Source organism: Rhinolophus hipposideros (genome assembly GCF_964194185.1).
Source record: "Rhinolophus hipposideros genome assembly, chromosome: 22".
Taxonomy (NCBI): Eukaryota; Metazoa; Chordata; class Mammalia; order Chiroptera; family Rhinolophidae; genus Rhinolophus; species Rhinolophus hipposideros.
This window is the reverse complement of record NC_138068.1, coordinates 4840399-4860883: the sequence shown is the minus strand read 5'-3', so window position 1 is coordinate 4860883 and position 20485 is coordinate 4840399. Positions and strand designations below refer to the sequence as shown.

Sequence of the window (20485 nt, the reverse complement as noted above, 5' to 3'; positions counted from 1 at the left end):
GACCAGTCACCATTGTTGCCAGCCCGTTCATGGTGGCACATGGTAGCCCACGGCAGCTCACGACAACCTTGGGCTGCTCATGGCAGCCCAGCTCCAGGGAGAGCCATTGTACACAATCTTTGCTGTAGAGGGCACAGCTCACTGGCCCATGTGGGAATTGAACCAACAACCTCCTCGTTAGGAGCACGGCGCTCCAACCACCTGAGCCACCCGGCCGACCTGGGAGAAGGGAATATTTCTTACTCACTTTGGTAACCTTCTTTCATCTCCCCCATATTGTTAGGATGAGAATGAGCTGCTAGGAATGTAAAGCCCCCAACACAGAGATTTCAGCAAGAGAAGTGTTTGTTTCTCTTACATGCTTAAAAGGTCAGCAAAAACTCATAGACACAGACAAGTTTCTGTGTAGATGAGGTACACAGATGAGGGTAAAGGGGGTCAAATATATGGTGATGGAAGGAGAATTGACTCTGGATGGTGAACACACAATGTGTTATATGGATGATATATTATAGAATTGTTCACCTGAAGCCTATGTAACTTTACTAACCATTGTCATCCCAGTAAACTTTAATTAAAAAAAAAAGGTCAGCAGAAAGGAGATCCATCCAGGTCTGGTGTGGCCAGCACTCCTCTCCGTGGAGTCAGTCCTTCCGTATTTTTGCTCCACTACATAAGTTTTCATTTCTGAAGATAACTCATGGATCAAGATGGCTTCTGGAGCTCTAGCCATCACATCCACATTCCAACCACCAGGAAAGAGAAAGGGACAAATAAAAAATTGGGGAGAGGCTATGTGCCAGCTGCCTTTTGAGGAAGATTCTCAGAAGCTTCCACACTGTGCTGCCATTTGCATCTCGTTGGGTAGACTTAGTCACATGGCCATGCCTAGCTGCAAGGGAGGCTGAGAAATGGAGTCTTTATTCCAAGAGACCATGAGTCTACCTGAAGTGCAGGTGTTCTGTTCATGTAGAGTAGGAGAATGGTGACACTAAGGAACAAACAGCAGTCTCTGCCACACCCCCAAACCAGTAGAAGCCCTATCATCTACTTAATCACGGTCAGCAAACTACATCCAACAGGCCAAATCTGGCCAGCTGCCTGTTTACAGCTCCTACCTCTCTCTCTCCTCTCTCTTCTCCTCTTCCTCCACCTCCTCCTCCTCCTCCTCCTCCTTTTCCTCCTCTCTCTCTCTCTTTCTCTCTTTTACATTTTTCAATGGTTACATTTAAAATGATTATATAAGAACCTACATAACAGCCTCCATGTTGCATCTTAGTCAGTAAAACCTAAAATATTTACTATCTGGCTCTTTAAGAAAAAGTTTGCTGATCTGTACTAGATACTTAACACATTCTTTTCAAGATTTGCCTTTTCAAGTATTTACCAGCCATTTGCCATGTGCCAAGCCCTGGAGATACAGCAGCAAGTTGTCCTCATGGGGCTCAAGGCAAGCAGGGGACAGAGATAAGAAATGACTAATGAAAGTAATTAATTACGAATGTGCTTTGCACTATAAAGAAATATGGGGTGCTATGAATGTATAGGATGGGGGAACCTGAAATATTTTGGGCAGGGCAGGGCAGGGCTGAAGGACTCATTAGCTGAAATCTGAAGTAGAAGGAATTAGCCTGGTGAGGCATGTGTGTTGGAAGGAGGAAAAGCATTTCTGACACAGGGAAGAACAAGGATGAAGGCCATGAGGGGGCAAGGATCTTGGTGTCATCTAGAATGACGGAGAGGGGAGAGAAGCAGCATAGAAATGAAGGAAATGATTCTCCACCAGGGCCTGCAGGAAACCTATCAGCTGGAGTGATTCGCATTGTTTCCAGTTGTTTCCATCTGTTTCCAGCAGCCTCTCAAATCCCATAAAATAACCATTTCTAAAATGTACGCCCTGTCTTCCTTCTTTTCATCATTCCCACTGCTTTCCTCTGAGTCTCTTATAGAAAAAAAAAAATGCAGGGATTCCAGAAAGACTGGTCCAGCCACATGGAAAGCGGCCCAGGAAACTGCCTGGTTCTGGCTGCAAATGCCGTGAGAAGAAAATTATCCTGTAATTGAAGGGGAAATTCTTTATTAGGATTGTTGGAGAGTTCTTCAAGCTGCTTTCATCTGCAGCTTGCTCCATGCTTTAATTAATTAGGTTTCAGGATACTTCCCAAGCCTTGGGTTGCACCATCTTTCTTAGGGATCAGGACCTCTGTTGCAGGTGGAGAAACTGAGGCAGGAGAGACCCTGAAACGTGGAGCTTGGGGACAAGTCCTGCAGCAGAGTTGGTTTCTAAACATTTCAAGCCAGAGCTCCAAAGCCAGTTGTTCCAAAGAAAGGAAGAGTTTCTACCTTTAAAAAAAAAAAGTGTTTTTGTTATAAAACTGGTTAAATCACATTTTATATGTGACTGGGGGAAAAAAATCAACATGAAAATTCATGCCTTTTTTTTTCTTAAATCACAGCTGGCTAAGGATAACCCTGATATTTCCCAGTGGGTTATTTTCTTGATTCTTAGCTAAAACCCAGTTCAAACTGGCTTAAACAAAAATGGTAGTTGGTTGGAAGTAGATCCACTGTTCGGCACATCTGGTTCCCTGGGCCTGAGTGATGTCAACAACTTGCTCTCTCAGCCATCCTTGCTCTCTCACTTCTTGAGTTTTCACTCTCTTTTCTGCTTTCTAGTCTCTACAAGATGGCCTTCAGCAGCTCTTAGAGCTTTTTTGCAATCTCAAGGGAAAGATGGCTTATCTTTCCTCATAGATCCAAGAAAATCCCAAGAGTGAACAGTATTGGGAGGGATGAGATAGTGAAAAAGACCTCCAAGAATGTTGCTCATGCTTAATGTCCCTTCCTTGGGCATTTTCAAGAGACATTTGTCAAGTCTCCAATTGCTTTCAACTGTGTTTTTTTTGTTGTTATTGGACTATTTCTTTGAAACTACATATAAAAATAGACACATACCAATTACCCGTTATCCTGCCAAGTTAATATAATCACTGCTATCATTTTGGGGTGTGTCTTGTCTGGGTCCCAAAGTATGTCTATACCAACTATAATTGAGACAGTGTTGTTGTGGGCGCTGGAGTTCATGTGGGCTTTGGAGGTAGATGGACTTGGATCTGAATCTTACTTTTATTATTCTTACTAAGTATGTGATCTTCAGAAGGAGGGGGTAGGGAGAGAAAGAATGCTGATTGGACCACCCCTGACCAATGCCTGTGGCCAGGGGAATGCCATGTGCTGATTGGCTCAAGACTGAGTTGCCCTGAACCAATCACAGTGGGGGAGGCCTAGGCAGGTGCAACTCAGGAGCTGAGCTGGGGACATGCTGCCGGCCCGCAGTGTCCCCAGCTTGTAGTGACAACCTCTCGCAGCTATGTCACCACTTGGTAAAGGTCAGCAGGGTACTTAGGAGTGAAGAACCTGAGGCAGTGTGGGGCACCGTGTCCTTTGCCCCTTCTGCACGCATCCCCAAGCCATAGCCACGCCAGGTTCCACCCACGCCTCCTCTCTCCCGGGCTCGGGGACAGCCCTAAGCGCCACAGTTTGGAAGCCAGACGGTATTTTTGTTTATTTTCTCCTTGCCATGAATTCTCTCTTCTGAGAAAATAAAAGGATTTTTTTTTTTTTTAAAGAAAAAGAGGAAGAGGGTAAAAAGTCAGAAAAGTAAAAGCCCAAATCCCACCACCAGTAGCAAATTGTGCTTCTTACAAATGGTAGCTCTTAATGAACTAGATTTGGAACAATTCTACAGGCAACTAGAGGCATCAGAATTAAGTTTCTCATAAAGGCAGAGCCAAAGGGACAGTGGAAGTAGAGAAGTTCTCAAGGGAAAAGAGCCCTCGAGGCTTCGGAAGCAGAGATTTTAATAATCGTTGTCAATACTGGCGGTTTATGGAGCACTTGCTATGTGCTGGGCACTGGGCTAAGTGTATTAACCTATTACCTAGCATCCTCCCAAAGGCCTCTTTCATAGAAGAGGAAATTGAGGCACAGGGAGGTCAGGTGGCCTGTGCCAGGGCATATTGTTTACAAGCTGTGGGGCTGGCCTTGGCCCTCAAGCCTATTTCTTTCTCCAAAGCTTCCTAACTGCTGCCCTTCACTGCCTCTCTTTAGGTCTGGGTTTGAGAAAGTTTGCAGAGTGAGATTTCTGGGATGAGTTGGGGCCTGAGGCAGACAGATCCTCCTTTTCTGGTTTCCAGAGTCTTCCGGATTTTGGCTTGGTCCACGTAAGACTATTTCAAGCTGGCTGGAGAAAGGAAATTATTATGATTATTATTATTTATTTCCTGCTCCTTGGATTCTTCCACAAAGTGAGTTGGCTCCAGCAAACCTGCACTCACCTATCTTCTTGGTTTTTAAAATGTATTAACATTTTTTTAAATTTTATTTTTCCCCACTTTTTCAAACGTTGTTAAGGAAAAAGCAATGCTGACAAATGTCTAGAACACAGTCAATTTTCTGGGATTCTTCCCTTGAAAATGTGACATTTGATTCCCAAACTCATGCCAGAGCGCACATGGTCCCACTTGCACCAAGTAGGTGAAAGGCTGAAATCCTAACGGGTTCGTCTTCCGACTTTCCCGTCTGTGGTCTGTCTTGGGATCGGCCGTGACTGCCTGGACAGTGACGGTGGCTTCACTCACTCCTGTCACTAGCTCTCTGAGCTCTTCTGTGTGCAGCAGTCGCAGAATTTCAGCAGCTTCATGAAGCACTGCGTCTCCTGTATCAAAACCAAGAGCGTGCTTGTCTAAAACAACAGGCAAGTCCTCTTTGGTGTGATTTGCTTTACCTCCCGCATCCTGCATCAGGTGCTCCTGGACCAAAACGCGAATTGCCTTAAGCATCACCAGGTAGTCAGCATGACGCTGAATCTGAAGGTTAGGCAAAGCCATGACACCAGCCGTAAAATCAGGATTCTTTACGTGCAGATGGATCAACTGCTCTGCATTGTTAGCTGCACGGTCAGCATTTTTTGTATTATCAGGTCCAAGTCCTTGTATTTTTCAGCGTTATGTCCATATTCAAGTCTAACAGGTAAACCAGGAAGCCAGTCAGTTGCTTCTTGTTGGCCTTGAATCTTGAAAGGACAATTACCATCTCTGAGATACTTTTCAAAGAACTTGGCCAGTCACTGTTGTGGATGTTTCTTAAATTACCTCCGTCTTCAGCCTTGTAGTGTCTGATTTTCTGGTCTTCAGGCCACACAAAGTGTCTAAATTCTGGTTCGTCTTTGTAGTTAAAGTCAGCAGGTTGTGGTAGTTGAGGGCAGTTGGCTTGCCTTGGGACATCATTCCCACTGCTTCTCACTCTGGGCCCACGGACTTTGGCCGGGAGAAGAGAGGCCAGGAGGTGCGGGCAGCGGGCAATGGCAGTGAGACGGCCTTCTGGGTTTTTTTGTTTAGGTGACAGGGACGCAGATACAGTTGACTCTGCCAGTGGGCAAGTTCCCTGGACTTGGGAAGGCAGAGAGTCCCTTCTCATGCTGACTGTGGGAAGAGGCAGACTGGAAAGAGTCAAGGTCAGTTCACCCAGGGATAAGTGCTAAAAAGACAAGAAAGCAGGGTAAGGTGTTAGAGAGGGACTAATTCGGGTGAGATCAGGGAGGACTTCTCTGAAGAGGTGCCCTGAGGAGGTCCTCTTCTCTGGAGAGGCTCCCTTTAGGTGGAGCCCTGAATGATGGGAAAGAACTAGCTATGGGAGAAGCTGGCAAAAGAGGGTTGCAGGCAGAGGGAGAAGCAGGTGTTAAGATTTGGAGGATGAACAAGAGCTGGCCAGGGAAAGAGGGGAAGAGGATGTTGGGAGGACAGGCACCCCCAGAAGAAGGAACTGTATCTCCTTTCGTAAGGAATTTCTCCAAGTCCATGGAAGTTTCCTCCATTGCCAGCTATGTCATCTGATTCTATGTCCCGGTGGTCTCCCAGGCCGGTGACACAGGGAGCCCACTCAGTGGCCAAGGAACACAGCTGTACGTCTCTGCAGAGTGTGGCTGTGTGTGTCACCCTGTTCTCGGTGAGGAAAAGAAGTTGTGGGTAACGAAGGTGTGTTCCCGCGTACCCCCCCCCACCACCACCACCACGGGAACTCTTACACTAGGGCTTGCTTACCAGCTGCCTTCACCCTTAGGCTTAACAACCAAGAGGCAGACAGCCCAAGAGGGGAGGGTGTAGCCTGCCTAGCTGCCGGCTCAGGGCTCAGAGCGGGAGGGAAGAGCAGGCTTTGCTGAGAAAGCATGAGTAGTCACTTAGAAAACGCTTTCTTTTTTCTTTCTTTTCCTCTTTCCGGTTCAGAGCAAAAGGCACTGCCTTATGCTGGAGGCAATGTCAGGTTGTTTTCCAAAAGTGAAAATTGATATTTGCTCTCTGAGCTGTGTTGACCTTCATTTTAGTGGCCCTGCAGGCAAGCAAATAAGAAAATATCAGTTTCCGGAATGGGAGTGCAGAGAGATGCAATAATTGAGGGGCAGCAACCCAACATTTAGTATGGATGATTTGTTTAAATATTCATTGGGTCTGTTTAAACATTCCGAAACACCAAAATTATATCCTGGGGAGGCAGTAGAGTGCATATTTAAACAGCCAAGTGCATGGGTCATGGAGACTTGGGTTTCTTACTTTTGTCTCTTACCTGCGCTGAGAATTTGGGCGAGTCTTTATCCTCTGTAAGCCTCGGTTTACTTGCATAGAAACCTTTCTCAAAGAATTGGGCAAGTAGTAGATACTCAGTATATGCTTGAGTATACATAAGGTGCTTAGGAGAGTACCCGGACATAACTGTTCATGAAGTTTAAACTATTAATACGATAGTGATAACAATTGGTGTAGTAGTTGTATTAGTGAGTGGTAGATGCCACAGCCAGACTTTGTAAGTTCAGTTACCTGGCTCTGCCACTCACCAGCTCTGTGACCTTAGGCAAGTTACTTGACTTCTCTGAGCCTTGGTTTTCTCTACAAAATGGAGATGAGAGTAAAACATGGTTATTATGAAGATGAAATGAATAAGAACTTAGAACTGGTGCAGGGGGAGCGCTACACGGTATTGTTACATTACTGTGAGTAGATTGTTATTGTTGTCATTGTCAGAGTGATTCTAGCACTAGGAAGTATTCTTTTCGAGAGTAGGGACTTGGTCTGATTCTCTACTATTAATATATCCCTGCAGTTTACCCCAGTGCTGGGCACATAGTAGGTCCTCGGTCAATTTTCACCTGCTTTGTTGAATAAATGAAATGGACAGTGATGTTTCTGCATAGGTGGAAAGACCCCGAGTTCCTCTGTGTGCTGAGCACTCAGGTGGCTCCAAGTAGGGCCATATCTTGTTTCCCCCAAATGCACAGTACTCAGCAGATGGGGTGCCAGGGCTCCTCGGTTCCCGGTGCACTCGCAGCACTGAACACCAGCCTTGTCTCTCCCAGCAGCGTCACCACTGGCTCAGGAGCCTGGATCTCATTGGGGACCTACTGTGTTCATTGGTATCTCCTGTGGCTTCTACGTAGTAAGTACTCAGGCAGGGCTGATGCCATATTATCGATGCACATAGATGACCCCCAATAATGGCATTTTGATGGAGTTTTGTGTTTGCACAACTGATGATAGGGGAGAAGAGATTCATATTTTCCTTCTCTAGCTGGGACACACAGGCTGTTGGGGGGCAGAGCTTGATTAGGAGTTGGGCCAGCTGAGTAGCCACAGAGGCTGCTAGCATTCCTAGGATACTAACTTAGGTTGGTATGATGAGACCGTCCCTCAAATAATAATTGTCACCAGACTGCCTCCCTCGGAGGGTGTGCCAGTGCACTGAGGAGGGCATGCAACTATAGACCAGAGCTGAATTGCTCTAGAGCAGGGGTGTCAAAACTGCGGCCCGTGGGCCAACTGTGGTCTGCCGTCCACTGTTAATTGGCCCGCAGCAAATTCCAAAAATATATTTAGTTCACTTAAATAAACCAGGTGAGGCAATATGTACTTCACCTCGAGTGAGTGGCCCGGCTGTTGTGTATTTTACCGCATATGGCCCTTGGTAAAAAACGTTGAAAAAAGTTGGGACACACCTGCTCTAGAGAATAAACCCTAGGGTTTCCTCTGGCATTACTCTCTGGTTGGAAAGCCAGTAGAACTTTTAGCCTGCTTCCCAAGGTGGTCCTTTCTGGAGCTGGCAGTGATGTGCCAGGGAAAACATGCAGCCACAGCTTAAACATGACATATCTTTCAAAGCTGGTTAGAAGCCCCTTTAAGACAAGTTAAGACAAGCATTGGTATGTCGTGGAGTAGAATGACAAACTTCTTCATAGATTTTTTTAAGTTAAAACAGAAGACTTCACAAAAATGCTAAGCCTGCTTCATCCAAATCATCTAGACCCTCAGATAACTTGTTTGCTTTTTCCCTTTGCACTTAGGAGTATTTTGGTAGACGTGTTTATGATGTACAGATATTCTTAAAATCCTGAATGGGACCCAGTCAACTGGCTCTCTCTCTCTCTCTCTGGCACTTAAATTTATTTTTATTTTTCAATTAAAATTTTTTAAATATTATTTTATATTCATTTTGGGTAAAATTCACTTGTAAAGCCATATGGTCCAGGACTTTTGTTTGTTGGAAGTTTTTTGCTAACTGATTCGATTTCATTAGCAGTAATCAGTTGGTTCAGATTTCCTGTTTCTTCTTGATTCAGTCTTGGAAGATTGTGAGTGTCTAGGAATTTATCCATTTCTTCCAGGTTGTCCAATTTGTTGACATATAGTTGCTTGTAGTGTTTCCTTATAATCCTTTGTATTTCTATGGTGTCTGTTGTCACTTCTCTTTCATGTCTGATTTTATTTATTTGGGTCCTTTTTTTTTTCTTGATGAGTGTGGCTAAAGGCTTATCAATTTTGTTTATCATTTCAAAGAACCAGCTTTTTGTTTTATTGATCTTCTGTATTTTTTTTGAGACTCTATTTCATTTATTTCCGCTCTGAGCTTTATTATTTTCTTCCTTCTGCTCACTTTGGGCTTTGTTTGCTGTTCTTTTTCTAGTTCCTTTAAGTATGAATTTAGATTGTTTATTTGAGATTTTTTTTCCCCTGCTTCTTGAGGTAGGCTTGTATTGCTATGAATTTCCCTCTTAGGACTGCTTTTGCTGTGTCCCATAGATTTTTGGGTGGTTGTGTTTTCATTTTCATTTGTCTGAAGGTATCTTTTGATTTATTCCTTGATCTTATTGTTAACCTATTTATTGTTTAGTGGCATGTTATTTAACTTGTGTGTGTTTGTATTTTTCAGTTTTTTTTTCTTGCAATTAATTTCTAGATTCATTCCATTGTGGTTGGAAAAGATGTTTGATGTGCTTTCAGTCTTCTTAAGTTTAATTGAGAGACTTGTTTTGTGGCCTTACCTGTGTTCTGTCTTGGAAAATGTTCCATGTGCAATTGAAAAGAATGTATATTCTGCTGATTTGGGGTGAAATGTTCTAAAAATATCTGGTCTAGTGTGTCATTTAAAGCTGCTGTTTCCTGTTGCTTTTGTTTGGAAGCTCTGTCCACTGGTGTCAATGGGGTATTAAAGTCTTGCTACTGTATTACTGCATTACCGTAAATCTTTCCCTTTATGTTGATCAATATTTGCTTTATATATTTAGGTGCTCCTATGTTGGGAACATAGATGTTTTACTAGGGTTATATCCTCTTGTTGGATTGATCCTTTTATTGTTATGTCTCTTATTATAGTCTTTGATATAAGTATCGCTACCCCAGCCTTTTCTTCATTTCCATTTGCATGAAATATCTTTTCCATCCCTTTATTTTCAGTCTCTGTGTGTATTTCAATCTGAAGTGGGTCTCTTGTAGACAGCTTATGTTAGGGTCTTGTTTTCCTATTCATTCAACTACCCTATGTCATATATATATGTATATATAAAATTTTTATTGCGGAATATTGGGGAACAGTGTGTTTTTCCAGGACCCAACAGTTGTTGTCCTTCAACCTAGTTGTGGAGGGCGCAGCTCAGCTCCAAGTCTAGTCACCATTTTCAATTTTAGTTGCAGGGCACAGCCCACCATCCCATGCAGGAGTTGAGCCAGCAACCTTGTTTTTAAGAGCCCATACTCTAACCAACTGAGCCATCTCGCCATCCCTCCAGCAGCTCAGCAGCATTTCATTGTCTTGAATCTAGTTGTGGAGGGCGCAGCTCACTGGCCCAGGTGGGAATCGAACTGGCAACCCTATTATTCAGAGCTCGTGCTCTAACCAACTGAGCCATCTGGCCGTCCTACCCTGTATCTTTTGATTGGAGTATTTAGTCCATTTACATTTAAAGTGATTATTGATAAGTACATAGTTATTGCCATTTTATTAGTCATATTTATGTTCATTTCCCCCCCTCTTTTTCTTAAAGAAGTCCCTTTAACATTTCTTATAATACTGGGTTGGTGATGATGAATTCCTTTAGCTTTTTCTTGTCTGGGAAACTCTTTATCTGTCCTTCAATTTTGAGTGATAGCCTTGCTGGGTAGAATAGTCTTGGTTGTAAGTTCTTGCTTTCATCACTTTGAATATTCTGTGCCAGACCCTTCTGGTCTGCACAGTTTCTGTTGAGAAATCCGCTGACAGTCTTATGGGAGCTCCCTTGTGTGTAACTAGTTGCGTTTCTCTTGCTGCTTTTAGGATTCTCTCTGTCTTTAACCTTTGCCATTTTAATTATTATGTTTCTTGGTGTGGGCCTCTTTGGGTTCATCTTATTCAGGAATGTCTGTGTGCTTCCTGGTCTTGTATGTCTACTTCCTTACTGGCCATCTCTCTTTAATTCTTCCTGTGAGACTGATTTCTGAAAATGGGTGATTTCTTTGATCTTGAACTCCCTCAGAGGAGAGGGCTAGAGTTAGGCTCTATACCTAACTCTATGCTCCATTAACACTAGTGGGGCATTTAGGAGGCAGAGTTTTTTGGTTTCTGGGACAAAACCCCAATCACAACTTGTTAAAGCCATAAAAAGGATAATGTTTGGTTCATAGAATTGGGAAGCACAGGGATGGATTCATGGATTTATTTGTTGTCATCAGAACTCTTTTTCTGGCTCTTCTCTCTCTTTCTCTACCTGGCCTTTTGCTATTCTTCCACAGAGAGACTTCCTTTATGCAGCTATGCAAAGGTGGGGAGGGTCATGGACATTGACAGAGCCAGGCTTACACACAGTACACATTTGCCCATGGCAAGCATAGAGGCAGTAGAGAGCTAGAATTTCTCAGTGTCTGCCTATAAAATCCCTGGGCAGAGCTGTGATTGGTCCAGCCTGATTGGATCATGTGCATATGTGTAGGGCAATGAGAATGACTAGGGAGATGTGATTGGCCAGGCCTGGCTTACTGTCTCTCTCTGAGGTCCATGATGGGGAAGTGTATGGTTGACAACCCCACAGAATCACATGGAAGGAGGGGCAACTCGCCAAATGTAGGAGGGAGTAATTTACCAGAGTGAGGGAAGAGCATTGGGCAGAAATAAGCCACAGACATCCACCACGCAGAAGATATTCTCACTTGGAGAAATGGAAAGGCACTCACTATCTTCTTGTGGTGTTAGCCTCAGGTAGGTGTGAACCCTGATCTTCATTGAAAGACAGTGAATTTTAGGGGTTTCCACATCCTCAGGGGCCTATCTACCTCCTCAGGAGAATGTTAAAATGAGAAAACTCATTTCCATGACTAGAACATGACTTGGTTCTGATTTCTCTACATGTTAAGAGTTAGAATGTTCTAGAGCAAATTCTTTGATCTTGTTGCTAGTTTCTAATTCTGTGTATACAGTGATCCAAAGGCTGATTGTATCGCTTGACCAACTGGTGCACTGAAGAAAGGCTCAGGGACAAAACTTTTCAAGTATTTAATAGTTTTAAGCCAGAGGCCACAAAGGGATAAAATGCTTTCTTTGGCCGGCACAGAGTTTAGGAAAAAAGAAATCCAAATGTTTGCCAACATTTAAGAATGGGAATATTTCACAGGAAAACATGGATTTCTGGCTTCTCTAGGAAAAGCAGAAGATCTTGCCATGATGGCCCCTGGGTTGCCCATGGCAACAATCGGCTGGAGCTGAGGATCAGCGACCCCTTTAGACAGAATGTAATGCTCTAATTTGCCACGGTCTCCACCACTCCCTATTACCTATCCCTGGACCACTTCATTCATTTATTCCCATTAACTGCGTGGCCTCTGTAAGCATTTGCTCTTGCAAGTCCTGTGTTTCACAATTAATTCCCTGAGTCAAATCTCCGAAGAACCAGGTCTTTTTTTATCTAGCTTTGGGACCCGAGACAAGTTACTTCCACTCTCTAACCTCAGTTTTGTAATCTGCAAGTTGGGGATGAAATACGTACTTTATTTAATCAGTTTTTATCGAGCATCTTATTTATTTATTCATTCATTCATTCATTCATTCATTCATTCATTCATTTATTTATTTATTTTTAGGTACTGGGTTTACGCCAGTGAACAAATGGACTTGTTGGGGGTAGACGAGGTGTTAGTAAGGCCAGGAGTACCCATTGGGTAGGTGGTTAAATGACATACAGTCTATAAACCACTGAGTCCAGTGCTTGGCAAACTATGGCTCATGGGACAAATCTAGCTACCACCTGCTTGGGTAAATAAAGTGCAATCAGAGCACAGCCACACACACTCTTTTGCATATTGTCTGTAGCACTACTGACTGTGTACGATGCCACCATTGAGAAGTTGCAACAGAGACCGTATGACTCGCAGAGCCTGAAATATTTATTATCTGCCCTTTACAGAAAAAGTTTGCCAATTCCTGCTGTAGCTCGAAGCCTGGATAAACAGAAGGAACTCCATAAATTGCAGCTCACTAGCTGTGCAAATGGCTCCCTCCCGACACTGTTGCTGCTCTTCCCAGGCTGGGAGCCTATAATCACTCACTGCGCCCCACCCTCTAAGCCCCCTGCATTTCTGTTTGCTTGTCAAACAGCCATGTTCCTTGTTTAGGCAAAACTGCAGAAGTGGTGTTGGCTACCTCTTCATACAGGTTTCATAGAAAGTTTAATGTGGCCCCAATCACGGGCAGAGGTGGGGTTTGCCCACTGTCCCTTTCTGTGTGTCGGATCAGGTTAATCAGACCAAATCAAATACAGGATTAGGCAGGCTGCAGCTTGAAGGCCCACGTAGAAAGGGCTGGATGTGTGTTGACTTACATTTTTCAATGGGGTGTGTGAGGTTTTATGGTCTCATCAATGGTTCTGCCCTTGTGCCAGCTCCCACAGCCTGACATCGTGCCAGAGACCTAGCTCTCAACCACTTGGGGAGATTTGTTTTCACCCCAGCACTGGGGTGCTCATCAGCACAGACCTACAGCCTGGGGAGTCACGGGGAGAGAGCAGGTGCTACCCAAACACATGGAGCCACAGCAAAGGGCCTGGGTGGGTGGCCACGAAGGTCAGCGGAGTCCTTGGGCAGGGCTGGCTTCATAGGCACATGACCGGGCAGTCACACAGGGCCCCCCCCCCCACCCACCCTGCTCAAAAAGGCCCCACGCTCTATTTAATACTCTGTTGTCAGTGTCTTAAAATTCTTAATAATTTTTCAAATTTGCATTTTGCACAGGGCCCTGCAAATTATGTAGCCAGTCCTGCCCTTGGGGGTATGGGACCAGCTTGGATTTGTTTTGGACAAATGTATAACAACAGGACAAATGTATAACAACTACTGCATCATTCATTGAGGACCAAGTGCTTTGCATTCATCATCTCATTCACTCCTGTGGAGCTCTGTGGAGTGGGCACTATTGTGTGGTATTTGAGGATCAGCTAGGAAAGGAATTTGCTAGAGGTCACACAGCTAGTAAACCATATGGAGTGGGGATTTGGCTCTCTGAGCTCAGATCTCCAGGGAACGTCATCTAATCTCTCAGGTCTTAGTTTCCCAGTCTGAAAAATTGAAGCAATTAAAGCTATCTTGTAGCATCATTGGGAAGATTGGAGAAGGAATATATAGTGCCTACCATACAGTATGAAGTACATGCTCACTAGGTGATACATGCTCACTGTGATGATGGTGATGGTGGTGATGGTGGTGACGGTGCCGGTGGTGATGGTGATGGTGGTGATGGTGATGATGATGATGATGGTGGTGATGGTGGTGATGATGGTAGTGATGATGGTGATGATGGTGGTGGTGATGGTGGTGGTGATGGTGATGATGGTGAGAATGATGTCAGACTATTGGAGTGTTTCTAGTTCTAACTTTTCTGACCCTCATTCACCCCCCAAAAGGACACATTTTTCACTACATATTGGGATAATGTTCTTTTGCTTCCAGAGTCTATTCATGTCCTATGGGTGCCATAACAACTTATCACTAATTAGGTGGCTTAAAACAACAGAAATTTATTCTCTCATAGTTCCGGAGGTCAGAACTCAAAAATTAAGAAAGACTCTGGGGAAGAAACTGCCGATGCCGGCCCTTGGTTTGTGGTGGCTGTGGCTGCCCCTGGTGGCCCTGGCTGTGGCCGCATGTCTCCCGCCTCTGCCCCCATTGACATATAACCTTCCCTCTGTGTGTCCTCTTCTTTCTCTCATAAGGACACTCTTGTTTGATTCAGCTTCCCTCCCAGGATGATGTTATTTCTATCTGTACCTTAATTATGTCTACAAAGACCCTATTTCCAAATCAGGTCACTTTTTGAGGTCCCACTTGAACATAACTTTGAGGGGGGGTGGATACTGTTCCAGCCCCTACACTGAGGGAGGTCAGTGGGGGATCCCAGGAAATGATGCGGGCGTGTTATGCCTTTGCCCCTGCCCTGTGCCAGGGACCCAGACCCAGGGCACTCCTGACGGGTCCTTCGCATTCCCACTGCTCACTGAGTGCTCAGCTGTCACAGCAGCTGGGGAAATTCTGCTGGACTCGTCCTCTTTGAACCTCCAAGGGTGGTGACTCACCAGGAGTCCTCCTGGCACGTGCTGGGCCAGGGAGCTGATGGGGGACCAAGTCCCTGAGCTGCCTGTGGCTTCTGAGGAACTGAGGGCACGGCTCAGGGCCACCAGCCCACCTCCAAGGAGCGCTGAGCCTCTGAGCCGGGGCGAGGGGAGGAGGCCTGTCGGGCTTTGGGCAGCTCGCGCCTTTCCTTTCCTTCCTTAAATAAAAAGCTGGAAAAGAAAAGTGGAGTTTGCCATCATTGTGGGCAGGCTGTGGCATGTAGAGGGAGCTGAACTTCCTGGCAACATTTGGAGACCCAGAACTGCACGTCGAGGTCCCCGTAGACCAGGCAAGCCTGCTCCAATGTGGCCATAGCTTCTTAAGTTCATTCTGCCTCAGTGACAGGAAAGCATGTGTGCGTCAGGAGAAGGGAGAGCGTGGCTAAAAGAGGAGGGCCCCTTCGCTCTCTGTGTGAGGTTAGATCGTGGGGTGACCGCGCACCCCTCCGTAAGAGTGAAAACAGAGCTCTGTGGAAAAGGAGGTTCCCCCCATCCCTACTGGTTCACTTCCCGGCTCCACCCTCTCCCATCGCTGCCCCAGGGGTCTTCCCGCTTCCTGAGGTGGGGACAGGAGAGCAGCTGGGAGCAGACCTGGGGACCTGGGAAGGCAGAGGCTCTGGCGCCTGTGGAAGTTGGCAATGGTTCAGACAAGAGCAGATGATTTCTTTGCAAAGGGAACTTCCCTTTATAAAGATGGAATTTGCTGGTTTTATTAGTCAGAAAACACAAATGTGGGTTGGCAGTGGGGGGCGGTTTAGTCTTTCCTTACTCACTAGTCTTTCCTAGTGCGCTAACATGAATGGAAACATATCCTTTTAGTGCCTCTGAAAGAGACGGTGAGGAGAAAAACTAGGAAGGAAAGGAGGGAGGGAGGGAGGGTGAAAAAAGGAGGGAGGGAGGGAAGCAAGAGAGAGAAAAGGAGGGAGAGAGACAAGAAAAAAGTAAAGAAGACCAAACTATAAAGAAACTGAAAGAAATAAGGGAAAGAAGAAAAGAACAGAGTGTCATTTGAAGGAGATGACATTTAAGCAGAAACCTGTCTGGGCCCCAGAAGGCATCGGGGTGAGCAGTCCAGGCAAGGGAACATGTACAAGGACCTCGGAGGTGGCAGAGAACGTGGCGTATTTAAGGCACAGACGAGAGCAGAGTGACTGAGTCTGTGGGCTTGGGGTGAACGTGCTGGACCCGGTCCAGAGGTCCAAATTCCCCCAGGGCCAGGCAGAAAGATGGGGCAGGTGAGGAGAATGTGGCAAGTAGGGCACATCTGCCCTGGAGGGCTGGCAGCCGCTCCTCAGCTCCAGCCAGGTGCTGCCACTGGGGCCTGTGGGCTCCGTGTTGGAAGGTATTTGCTTTATGAGAGGGCAGGACTATAGATTTTCATGTGAAATCTGATGTCTTTTGGGTGCTGGCTTCAGATTTACAGGCCTAAGAGAGACTTTGCAGAGCGAACAGAGACTGCGCTGGGATTGACCCTGGGCCCGTCGGTTTGCAGTGCTGGGGCTTGCGCCTGGCCTCCGACCAGTGTGGACCAAGGACGTGGTCATTTGTGGGCTGTCGGGAGCACAGCAGTTGTCATCTCGGTCCAGCTCCTGCAGAGCTGGGCCAAGTCTCAGGAACAGTCCTTTGCTTCTCCCTCTGTAAAGCTGGCCAAGGGATTTATTCCAAATAAGGGCAGAGCCAGGAGGAAAAGGGTGTGTCTTCCTTAAAAAGCCTTGAATAAAGGAATCCTATTCAGGGCCTGAAGACCGATGTTTTAGTGAGCAGCAGCCTGTCCAGGCAGGTCTGGGCAGTGACCTCTTCCAGGAGCGAGGTTGCTGTTTGAAGGTTCGCTGCTCCTGCTGGTAGAAGGATCTCCTCAAGCAAAATCAGACACATTTGGTTGCAGAATCTGCTTTGATGCTGCAGAAACTGACCCTTAACCTTCCTGTGGGGGTTACGAGAAGGGCCCTCCTGGCCACGTGTGGCCCACCCTGCCCCCTGCGTGGAGAGCTGAGGCTCCGCCGAGGGAGAGACTGTGCGATGTGTGACTAGCATGTAGTGTTGACTCATTTTCCCTAAAGAGGCAGTTGCTGTCTAGCTGAGTGGCAGAAAGTCAACCAAAGTCACCACTCTTGGTTGCAAATGACAGGAAGTAAACTCAAACTGGGTTAAACAAACAAACAAACAAAAGAAGGTGACAACATGGGTGGACCTTGAGGGCATTATGCTAAATGGAATAAGTTAGAGAAAGACAGATACGGGATGATCTCACTCATATGTGGAATCTATAAAAACCAAACTGACAGCAAAAGAGACCAGATTGGTGGTGGCCAGAGGCAGGGGATAAGGGGTGCGGGAAATGAGTGACGGTGGTCAAAAGGTACAAACTTCCAGTTATAAGATAATTAAGTACTGAGATGTAATGTACAACAGGAGGGCTGTAGTTCCCACTGCTGGATGGTATGTTTGAAAGTTGCTAACAGTAGATCCTAAAAGTTCTCGTCACAAGGAAAAAAAAATTGTAGCTAAATGAGGTGCTAGATGTTAACCACACTTACCGCGATGACCGTCTCCTAAGGACCATCTGCAAGGTCATCATGCTGCACAGTCTAAGCTTATACGGTATTGTGGGCCAATGGTATCCCAATGAAACTGGAAGAAAAAAATGGAAAAGCAAACAAAAGAAGGCATAGATTTTCTTATGACACTGCAAAGTCAGCCCACGGGTACTTCAGGGACACAGGAAGACTCTCTCTGTCCCTTGACCCTCATTTCCAAACCCTATCTTATCCATATTCTAGCCAGGAAGAATGAGGAACAGGGGATGGCCAAAAAAAAGAAAAAAAAGAAAAAAGAAAGCCACTCCCAGGTGAGTGAGCCCCTTAAAGAACCCCATGAGGGCACATCCACTGGTACTGACTCCTGCTTATGTATTGGTGGCCACACACGTGGGGAAAAAGGCACAAAAATGGGTCTTGCAGCCAAGCTCATTTCAGGCTTTAGTGACTTCGGATTTCTGTTAGGAGGAAGGAGACTGGGTAACGGGAGGGCATCCAGCGGTCTGTACCACAGGTTTGTTGTTGCTGTTGTTCTTTTTGTGAAGCTGTCACACATAGTTTCAAGCAAGAGGCACACACTCACATGCCTGCAGGCAGGTGTCCTTAAATGCCAAGGCAGGCTTCAGCAGCAGGGAGGCTGTAGGGAGTGGTGGGGACTGGGGCAAACTGGAGAGCTCATACTGCGTCCCCAGGGGGCTGCCAGTCAGATCTAGCTGACACTTGCCACGTGAGAAACGAGGAGCCTGCTGTCACCACAGCCTGTGACTTCTCAAGAAAAGTGTATATACCTAGTTTTAGATGAAATCACCTGATTTTTAAATGATACTGAATTCCACTTTAATCCCCAGATAATTGTATGGTCCGAATAACACACAATTACAAGCTGGATCTTCCTTGGGGCTGACTTTTTTTTTTAAGTCAGGTTTATTGGGGAATAATTTATATATAATAAACCCACCCTTTTTAGGTATATAGTTCTATGAATTTTTGGATTTTTACCAGTTTTCCCATTAACGTTCTTTTTTCCTGTTCTAGGATACCAGATTGCATTTAGCCGTGGTATTTTTTTCGACGCATCTTTTAACAGCTTTAGAATTGGGGTTCATCTTATTATAGTGTGTACTATCTTACAGTGACACTGGCCGTGGGTTTTTCTTAGTGGCCTATGACATTACAGAATGTCTTAGATTTAATGAAATCTGTTGTTGTTGTTATTATTATTATTATTCCTTGATCTCTGTAAGCCTCTACTTCCTCATCTGTAAAATGGGAGCAATACCAGGACTCACCGACCGATGTAGGAGGCTAAAATGAGAGACTCCACATTAGCACAGAGCTTGGTGCACACTGAGCTCTCGCTAATTAATGGTTAGTGCTAAAGCAAAAGGTACGCTCTCTACAAAGCATGCTTGCGGGGGGCTGGTGAGCACACCTTTCCTTACCTTGCCATGTGTCGAGGAAAAGTTGCCTGGAGCCCTGATTTCTTAGCAGCTTTTGTTCTCCAAGCAGAAGCCCACAGGAACAGCTAGCAATTAAAATAACAAAGTTTCAGGTGACAGCATTTGCAGAAGACGTTGCAAATGCTGAATCAAAGCCCCGTTGCTGAGTGAGACAGCTACTTCTCCCGGAAGAGCTGAAGCCACATTTCAAGTTTGCCAGGGAATTTGCTTTTGTTAGAACATGACCCTATTTTTTCTCAAGCTCCAGACCCTGGCCCTGTCCTCGGGATGGTCTGCAGCCAGGCCTCCGGCAGTGGCACATTTTCTCCTTTACTCTCACCTTCTGAACCATGTTCACTTGTTCTGTCTGGCTTGTCCATTTTCAAAATTACCTCAGCCACACGTTTTTTGTGGACATTTTGAGAATGTTGTACAGAACTAGGATCTTAGGAAAATATTTGAAAAGTGGCCTGCAACTCCACCACTCAGAGATTGTCACCATGGATGTGATTATTTTACTCTCTCTGATTGTTAAAAAGTAATATTTACTGTAAAAGAAATGAGAAAATGTAGAAAAAGCACACAACATCCCCTCTCATCTCACTGTCCTGATCACCATCGTGTGAACATACACCGTTTCAGAACTTTTCACCCCGATATTTTCATATATAGTTAAAATATTGCAAGTCTCAGTCACAGAGCAGGCACTGGGGGCAGGCCACCTGGATTTAAATTTTGTCACCGCTGGCAACTAGCCACGGGCAACTTGTGTGGCCTCAGTTTCTCTGTAAAATCAGGACATCATTGACACCCACTCCAGTTGTGGAGAACGTTATGCCAAGCTCGGCACAGTGAGTCCTGAAAACTGTCGACAGCGAGTAGCCGTGAGTTCGTCTCCAACGGCTGCCTGCCCAACTACCGCACAAACCTAGCGAGATCAGTGGGACACCTGCTTATCTCCCATTTATTATCTCACTGTGCTTGTGGGTCAGGATTCCAGACACAGCTTGGCTGGGTCCTCTGCTCAGTCTCACAGGTTACCAGCAAGGTGTTGTCTAGGGCTGCGGGCTCACTGGGGGCTCGGGGGCAATAGAACTCATGGCACCTGGCTTCTTCCAGAACAGCAGACGTGGCTGCTGCTACGGGTCCCTGACTTCTTTCATCCCTGATGTCTAAATCTTCTCTTCAAAGGCTCACCTGATTAGGTCAGGCCCACTCGGGGGTCCTCTCCTTTTGCTGAAGTCAGTCATCTGGTCCCGACCTTAATTACATCTGCAGAGTCCCCTCAGCTTTGCCTTCTAACAACATGATCACAGGGGTGACAGCCCAGCACAGGCACAGGACCCACCCACACTCAGGGCAAGGCGATGACACAGGACCTGTACCCCAAGGGGAAGGAATCTTGGGGTCATCTTAGAATTCTGCCCACCAGTTAGTGCTCATCAGGCCTTACTGTCACCCTGTGTTTTAGGTTTGGGGCACACTAGAGAAACTTAGGCTGTTTCTGAAGATTTGTACTCGATAAAGATCCCATCTATCCAAGCATTGGAATTGGACAT

At 45.7% G+C, this 20485-nt stretch overlaps 1 pseudogene across 1 annotated transcript; it reads right to left on the bottom strand.

Moving 5' to 3' along the window:
• Positions 1-4552: 4552 nt before the first annotated feature.
• Positions 4553-5285, bottom strand: LOC308490742 (RNA transcription, translation and transport factor protein-like; annotated as a pseudogene). The gene has a single exon. The product of its transcript is annotated as an RNA transcription, translation and transport factor protein-like (transcript).
• Between the last annotated feature and the right edge of the window lie 15200 nt (positions 5286-20485).